The sequence below is a fragment of the Dermochelys coriacea genome, chromosome 6, assembly GCF_009764565.3.
Source record: "Dermochelys coriacea isolate rDerCor1 chromosome 6, rDerCor1.pri.v4, whole genome shotgun sequence".
NCBI lineage: Eukaryota > Metazoa > Chordata > Testudines > Dermochelyidae > Dermochelys > Dermochelys coriacea.
In genome coordinates this window covers 103,213,650-103,222,761 of record NC_050073.1, presented here as the reverse complement: position 1 = coordinate 103,222,761, position 9,112 = coordinate 103,213,650, and the positions used below count along the sequence as shown (strand labels likewise).

Here is a 9,112-nt window from a genome sequence, read left to right as displayed (position 1 = left end):
TATAGATAGATATAGATATAAATAAAACAATTGGAGCTGGTTGAACACTGGGAAGTTAAAGTTAAGACCAAAATATTGTGGGAAAGAAAACTGATGAGTTCAGAAAAAATTAAAAAAAGGGGTTTTTTTCCACCGAATGCATCCGATGAAGTGAGCTGTAGCTCACGAAAGATTATGCTCTAATAAATTTGTTAGTCTCTAAGGTGCCACAAGTACTCCTTTTCTTTTTGCGAATACAGACTAACACGACTGCTACTCTGAAACCTGATGAGTTCAGGTTATCGTGGCATTCTTTAATTCCTTTAACTACTCATTTGGTCTCAGCAGTACAGCACATGTGATGCCAGACCCTGCAGTCCTAATGCAGCTAAGACTCAAGATCATGGGGAGTCGTGACTGTGTAACTACTGCAGTAAATGGCTAATGGTAAATGAAACCTTACATTCCACTGCAATGCCACAGTGCAGCATACACAAGGCACAAGATGCCAGTGGAGGGTTTCATGACAACTTATATTCAGAGGAATTTTTTTGTTTCTATATTAATTTTCAAAAATGCAATCTCGAGTTTATAGATGAACTCCTTGGTCTGGATTTCTGACTTTTTCACTCATGAAAGATGTAGTTCGTTCCTTGTACAAGCATAATAGCTACCTCTTTTATTGTGCTTTTCATCTTTTGACTTCAAGGACTTTACAAAGTAAGCTGCTATCCTGGTACTGAAAGGGGAAGCAACATGCCCAATATCATCCACTGTCAGCAGCTGGGAATAGAACCCAGCTATGTTGAGTCCCAGGCCAGTGCTTGTTCTACTAGTCCACAGTATGTCTAGAAATAAGTAAAAGCAAAAGCTAATTACAACACGTAATTCTTCCCACCTCTAGGGCTCTGCAAGCAGGTGCAACAAAACTTACACAGCAGACTTATGCATGATTCTAACCCTCTAACATCATGAGTCAGTGGAAAAGCCCAGTTACCTGTTCCCACTGATTTCACTAAATATTGTGTATGGACATCCAAGGGAGGAGTTTATTGTTTTATATTTAAATGTGTTTATATTAAATGTGCTAAATATTTGTGTTTAAATGATACAGATTAAAATACCTGAGCCTAGTCTCTTCCAGTTCCTACTACTATCAAAAAACAGGTCATTTTTCAGCAAAATGCTGGCAGGATAGCCAGAATCTCAGAAGGGTCCAAAATAATATAAATCATTTCTCTCAAATGCCACCCATTCCTACCTTCTGGTGTGACCCTGGACAAGTCTTACTTAAACTCTTTGGGCCTCCACTTCCCCATCTGTCAAACAGAGAAAACAATAATGCAGTGTCTTTGTAAAGCATTTTGAGAAAGTCAGTATAAAAGGGTATTTTATTTTTAAAAAAAGGTTATTAGTATATAAAAATTGTTTTTCTCTGTATGTGAGCTTCCAGAATTCAAAATGATACGTACAGCTTCCTTTAAGCTTTGCCCCAGGATATACCTGTCATTATCAGGGCAGGTCCCATGATAGCTATGTAAAACTGGTGCAATGGCACAGTCAAGCGACACAGCATCTTCTTAACCAGCATACAAATTTGGAGCTCGTTCCCTGAAGAGATGAGGATGGGCAAGAACCTGTAAACCCCTATGGCTTCAACGTAGCCTTCCAACAAAAGTACCAATTATGTTTGCTGTTGTTGCCGTGTTAAGCTGCAATGTGAAGCGTAAAGTTGCTCTGAACAGAAAACACCACCCTTCCCAGGATTACTCAGAACAGTTGTAGCTTTGAGAACCTCCCAAACTATTACTAGCAAAAGGGGCATTGATACAGAAGCATACACTACATTTGCCACACAGAGTGCTTGTGTTGCAGTTTAGAAAAATGCACGTTTAACATACACACCATGAGATCCTTGGCTGGGCTTTTTCCATGTTGCTGGCTGGCCTGTAGAATCATGGGGTCATGCATGGAGTCAGCCTGTATGGGGAAAAGTAACAGAGGCATATGCCTTTTATCATCACTAAACAAACTACGGCTGTAAACATTCCATCCCCAGTTAAATTGCAGGCTTCTTTGAAGATCAATGTCTGTTTTAAAAATGTATCTATATTAAAAAAAAAACAATAGACAGAATTTCCAGCTGGCCAGCAAAGGGCTGAGGGTGGGGGGAAGAGTCACTGAGGCCTGCAGCATGTGGGAAAAAAAACTGAATCAGGCAGGAACACGATGCTGTATGTCATCGATTATCACATTGATTAAAAGCGAGTTTCTTCCCTCACCCCACTCCCAGTCAACAAGCCACTAACCGCAGCTATTTCATAGGGTCTCTCTTTGCCCTACTTATTTCATATACACAAAGTTAACTGTTGTGGTTCAGATAATTTATGTTTGGGGTTGAAGCGCAAGACAGAAAACGTCCCACACTTTATTACAATAGACTATTGGTATACAGAAAAGTGCTCCTGAATTTTACTGCCTAAATGTAAGAGCTCTGTCACCAACAGGGGTGGATACCTATAGTACAGCTCAGCATGAACATGCGGGGATCTGATTGCTTCCATACTTGCTTAATCATGCATAGGATGATGGGCAAGCACAGAAGAAAGAGCTGTACACATGCTACAGGTGTACAGTGAGGTATAAGCATGTTAACATGCTGTAAAAGAAATTACAACTGTAGGGATGTATTTACAACCCATCAAGGACTCAATGTGTGATGCAAGATGAGGTACAAACTTGAGCTTTGGGGACCTTCAACACTGGGTTGTATTCTGGTTTGAATTTTGCAATTCATTCCCATTTCTAGCTAAAGGAGCTATTGAGGGGCAGCTGAGAAGCATGGCCCTGTGTCAGTTTTGCTAGAGAAACTTTTAAAAAGTCCATTAACACTGTGTGTTCTGTAAAGTTATAATTAAACATGGCCTTCCTGGCATCTTTTATAGGAATTAAGTGTCTTTGGGGACAGATTTTCAAGGTTTTTAGACATAATAAAATGTTGATAGATCCCTAGTGGGATTTTCAGTTAGTTAGATTAGGCACCTAACTGCCTGGGTTGAATCCGACTAGGCATCTACCTACACCTTCAGATGCTTAAACAATTTTGAAATTCTGCTCTTCATCCTTTAAATCCTTGTAGTCCTTAGATATGCAACTGACTTTTACTCCTGAAAATTAGATGGAACACATACAGGAATTGGGTTCCATTTTCAGTAAAAGGTCTAATTGCAGGATTTAGGCACAGCCTTGAGTAGGTTGTGCTGCAGAGCTACACCATCCCAGTGAGAGCTCCTGGAGAAAGAGTCCCTCCCACAGTTCCGGACAGCTTTAAGAGGAGCATGCATCCCATAGGTTGGTGCAATGTGCTCCCTTCCCTAATGTGAAGGATGATAATGGAAAAGGGAGGGTGGACAAGGGAGCACACTGCACCATGCAATGAGATGGTGCAGCAAGTGTCCCCATATGGCGCCATCTGGAGCTTTGGATGGTGAAATTCCACAATGCATCCTACTCAGGATACTAGGAGGGAGTCCAAGTGCAGGGATTCCAGTTATGCCCACACATTCTGCATAACTCTTTGTGCCTTCCCCCACTCAATACCCACGTAAGACCAGGCATAATCAAAGTCATACTGTGTATGATCAGTACCACTGGATCTCAGAAAGGGATTGAAATGTATGTGCTTTAATACTATACCAGTAACAATGATTTCCTTCCAAAATATTGGATAACGGGAGGCCCTGATTTGAAGAATTGAGTTTGGTTTGGGATGCTGATAGAAAAAGAGTGCTAAGATTGAAAAGGTCCAGAGAAGGGCACTGAAGATACAGATATGGTAGGATTTCTGCAGGAGGAGAGACTGCAAGAACTAGGATTACTTCGTGTTGTAATGAGAAGCATTGGAGAGGATTTAATTAATGTATTTAAGATTATGAACGGTATGGTCAAAAACTAGCCAGTCCATCTTTTTACGCTGTCTCATAACACCAGAACAACAGGAGGGTCACTTGAAGTTAATGGCAAATGGCAAGTAAATGTAAAACAAAGGAGAGAGAATAATTCTTCACGCTGCATGTTATCAGTCTGTGTGATTCATTGCCACAGAAGGTCACAGAGTCAAATACTTCAGCTGAATTTTAAAAAGGGGTAGGTAACTTTCTGACCAATATGGTAATTTTCTGAATAGTTGTATTTATGTTTGCTAAAATAGGGATCATTAAAAGTCATATTGCAAGGCATACGATGATTATCATAGGAGTCAGGAAGGAATTCTTTCTACCTCCCCAAATGGCAAAGCCCATTTGTCCAGATGTCATTTTCTAATTTAATCACTATTCTCTGAGGCATTAATTAGAGGGCATTAGTGGAAGCAGATACTGGACTTGAAGGACTAGTGATCATTCAGCATGGCATATCCTATTGAACCTCAAAGTCCACTATGGGCCACATCTCAACTAGTGGAATTCTACATAGCTCCAGGGGTATCAAGAGAGAAAATTTGCCACCCAGCCTCACCTTACTCTGCCTTACTCTTTGAAGACACTGGGGCTTTTCACTGAGTAAGGTTCTATTCACAGTCTTTGTAATAGATGTGTGTCTTTCAAATATATATGCTTCAGTTCAGTCACAAGCTATTGGGTTTAATACTGTTGACGCGCAGAGTAGGAAATAGTAATCTCTTCCACTTTAAGAATAACGGAGTGAAATTATTTGTCTTGTGTGATGTAAATGGTCAGATTAAATGACCATAGTAATCCTTTCTGGAATTAAAATCTATTAATCTATTAATATGGACAATAATTTCTCTCCCCCCCATCTATTGATCATTTCATACTCTCTCTGTCCAACTTCCTAAAAATTCCTTTTTATCAGAAATTCTTGTAATCTTTGCCAGAGGACAATTTTTGGAGAAAGTTTCTGATAAACTGCCAAAATCCATTTACCACAAATTTAAAAATGAGATATTTGTCACTTCTGAAAAATTCTTTTAAAGTTTTTTTTGGGAACATCCTAGGCAAATTTGACTCTAAATGAATGCTGCTGTAAATTCAGGGTCATTCCATTGGAGTCAATTGTGTTACTCAAGATTCACAGTGGTGTAACTCAGAGCGGAATTTGGCCCTCTTATTTATTAATCTTATATTTATTTTATTTATCTGTTTTCTAGATGAAGGTCCACATTTGAGTATTTTCGGGATAGTTCTTTGAGAATTTTAAGCCATTCATTAGGAACTCTTAAACCTCTCAAAAGTCCATGAACTTGCTTCAAGAAATCCACAGTCTACTCTTTAAGGGCTTCTTAAAGACTGGAGATGAACTACCTGAAGTAAAGGACATTGAACAACCTATAGGTGTAGCTTTGAAGAAACTTTGGTACAATTCTAGCAAGCAGGACAGGAGACCAAGATGTGTTCATTAACACAGTTGTCATCTTGAGTATAGCATTATTTACATAGTTGGTGGAAAATAATTAGTTCCACATACCAGAAATGCCAATATTTTTCCTGGGACAACTTTATAATAGAAACTAAAGTAATTCCCATAAATAAAGCTTCATTAAGCTTGAGTTAAGGTTGCAAATATATAAAAATTATGTATAGGAGAAAAATAACTTATTAAAATATTGCTGTGATTTAGCTTAAGAAAGAAAGAGCCTGAAAATGCACAGCTTCACAAACAACCTAGATTCTGACCTCAAAAGAACAATAATATTTGTGTAATTTTATAATAATAATAATAATGAACACCCCTCCTATATCTGTCTGCCAACATCTCTTTTGGTCCAGTGAATGTGCTTAAGAACCGTATGTTTGAATGAAGCTTGCAAGTTTTAAGTGAATAGTGAAGAATATGGTTCCAATCCAACTCCAACCAAAGTGAATGGCTTTTCATTGGCTTCAGTGGGAGTTAACTTGGCTCACACTGTAATTTGCCACAAGTGAATTTTAATTCATAATTGTGTGTTCACTCTGGAAACCAGATTCTGAAAATTACATGCATCCAATCAAATAAAAACACACTATGTAAACCATATTTCCAATAAACACAGCTCCAAAACTTGCTACAGACCAAGAATTATTCACAGAACATTGTCAATGAAGCAATCAGAACACATGAATTCGAGAAAATCACAACCTAATCCCAGACAATTCACAAATAGAAAGGGAGTCAAAATTCAGCAAATGAATGATTTCTTGCAATGTATTCAGCTCAGCATTTACTGCCAATGCGAAATCTTTTGTATATATGAGAAACATACCATTTTTACTGCTCCCTGTTTGTACTTTGAGCAAATTAAGATTTTATTTTTCATTTTCACTTCAATAATTATTGGAGCGTCAGTTGTATTCTGTAATTCACCACAATAAGACTCAACCTTTGGAAGAAAAACTTCATTAGGAACTTTTTTAAAAAAGAAAGAAGTGACCTTGCAGAGGTCTGTGAAGGCTTATATGACAACGTTTTCTTCTCTTAAGGGCGTGGTTCTATTAACTTTGATGCACATTGTTCCATCATATCAAAGGTTTTTGAGCACACCCTAGTTTGATAAGATTTTGTTGCTATGATTGTTTTAAAGCTGCTATTTATTCTTAAAATATAAAAATGTTTTGTCATGCTTCAGACTAGTGAAACATGATAAGTTTCACACAACAGAGAGTAAAAAAAAAATCTCTTTGGTTATCAGTGAGGTAACACTACTGCTCCTAACCTTGCACTTAATCCACTAGACCACAATTCTCCCTCTAATAAAAGATACATGAGCAAAAGTTTAAATTATATCATTACATTGAGGGCTGGATGGTGATAATATTCTAGGACCTGATCCAACACTCATTGAATTCATTAGGAATCAGGCCCGTAAAACATTAAGCATTCATCTCTGGAAACTTTTGAGGTCTATCATCTGCTCTGAAATGTGTGTGTGTGTGTGTGTGTGTGTGTTGCTGCTTTTCAATTTGAGGGATCTTCATGTGCATATCTAACAGCAGAATGTGTAGGTCATTTAACTACCAACCCTGGAAATACATATGTACCTGCTTAATGTTAAATACATGAATAGTCCCATTCAATGTGATTACATGAGTACTTGATGTTAAGCATATACATACAAGTTTGAAGGATCAAATCTTTAGGTAACAAATGAAATGAGTGCCGTGGCCTCAGCTTCATCCCAAGTAGACTGCTATCTACCTCACCAAACCACTATCCATTCTGAAGCAATTCAGTATCTTTGACATGTGGCAAGGCATAGGACTGCAACAGTGGAAATGTGTGCTCACAGCTGAAGTGGATTGGCAGAGCTGTGCGGTGAAGCTTTCACAGTGCCTATAGAACCATAAGGCTGTCAACTATGGCTGGGCCTCCATGCCTGGCTCCTTTCCTTTTCCATTATCAGGAATCAGGGAGTTATTCTTAGTGCTGGCCCTCTGGAAACAGAACAAACCAATCAAGCATAAACAGCCCCTCGATTCTTTTACATTCTTACCATTTTTTTGAATGTTTATCATAGAATCTAGAGTACCAAATCCCTGTTAGGTCTAGACCATCACTATGCCAGTGAAGGATTATTCCCTACAATTCATCTACTAGTGTTTTGTCCAGTCTACTTTTAGATGTGATGTGATAGGATCTTTCCCTTGGAAGACTATTCCACAGGGGAAAAGAATTATCTCTCAAATAAGTTTCTCCCCTGATATTCAGGCTAAATTTTCCATTTTTAAATTTTATTCCACATCTCAAAATTATACCCCCTTTAAAGACACTAAATAATCCCTCTCCTTCCCTCGCATTTCCTCCCTTCAGAAACTCTCTTATCATGCCCTCCATGCTTAGTCAAGGTGTACGTATTTAATTCTGCTAATCTTTCACTGTAAATCAATCTCTACAGCCTTCTCACCATTGTTGTTGATCTTCTCTGAATTCCTTCCAATTTGTCAATATCCTCCTGGTAATGAAGTGGCCATAATGAGCCCAGTGGTCCAGGTATGGTCTGCTCAAATTATGTAGGTAGAACAGATTAACTCTTAGTCTTCTGCTTATTGTTCTGTTGTCATGATGTCTCATGTTTTCTCTCTCTCTTTGTTATAATTGTCTGTTGTTTAAAAATACAAGAGGTGTCTCTGCTTACTTGTTTTGTGTGTGTGTGTATATATATATATATATTTCCTTTAAAATGGGAAATGTTTCCCCATGTCAAATCCAATTGGGCAAAGGCCTAAAGAAAGAATTGCCTATGATACTGATTATGCAGCATAGCTCCAAAGTAGCAAATCTTAGTATCAGGCCACACTGATGCATGGTGTTCACTCACTGAGGTGAATGTGATAGCTATATAGTGTAGTATGTTCTGTTGGATCTGCATTCCTGTGGGGATATTAGCATTTGGAATTGCATTGAAAAGTCATTCTTTAGCTCTCAAGGGCATGTGTCTGAACTTGTATGGAAGATCTCATCCTTGCATTTCCCAGTGATAAATGAGTATGGTGTAATGAAAATCACAATATTTTTTTATTGGCAGCCGTTATGCTGGCAAAATTTTATACTGCAAGCTCCCGCCACAAGGTAAAATACATTCAATGCTCATTTCAATGTGGTCAGAATGTTATGGAGGTTAAAGCTGTCATAATGGAAATGTTTTAATAGTGTTTACTTTAATTAAGAGCCAGTGCTTAGCAGCTCCTCAACAATGCATGAACTTTCAGTTTTGGGGGCTGGAGATGGATATTAAAGTTATCCACTCTGTGCTATGGTTGAACAGAGATTGGGAAATGATAATATGCTAAATTTAGGCTTTTTTTTTAACCTTTGTGTGTTAGGAGTCCAGGAGAATGTACAGATGGGGAAGAAAGTTTCAAAGTCATATTAAATTTTTACAGGAAAATAAAATAATACTTTGCATCATCATCAATTATCAGAAGCACACATTGGTTCTTCACAAAATGTATTGCCGTAGACCTGAGGATCCTAAAGGACCTAACAGCTGTTAATTAATTCAATCTCATAACACCCTTGTGAATTAAATAGTAGTATATCATCAATTTTTAGGGTTATATTCTGCCATCCTTAGTAATGATAAATTCTGGTGAACAGTCCCACTGAAGTCAATGCAGCTACTCATAGGTATTACTAATTA

At 38.0% G+C, this 9,112-nt stretch overlaps 1 long non-coding RNA gene across 1 annotated transcript; it reads right to left on the bottom strand.

Annotated features, from left to right (window-relative positions):
- Window positions 1–1,254: 1,254 nt before the first annotated feature.
- LOC122460738 lies at window positions 1,255–6,368 on the bottom strand. Its single transcript, XR_006282212.1, has 3 exons — window positions 6,239–6,368; window positions 1,885–1,959; window positions 1,255–1,298 (listed from the first exon to the last, which is right to left on the bottom strand). It is a non-coding gene; the product is annotated as an uncharacterized LOC122460738 (long non-coding RNA).
- Window positions 6,369–9,112: the final 2,744 nt, after the last annotated feature.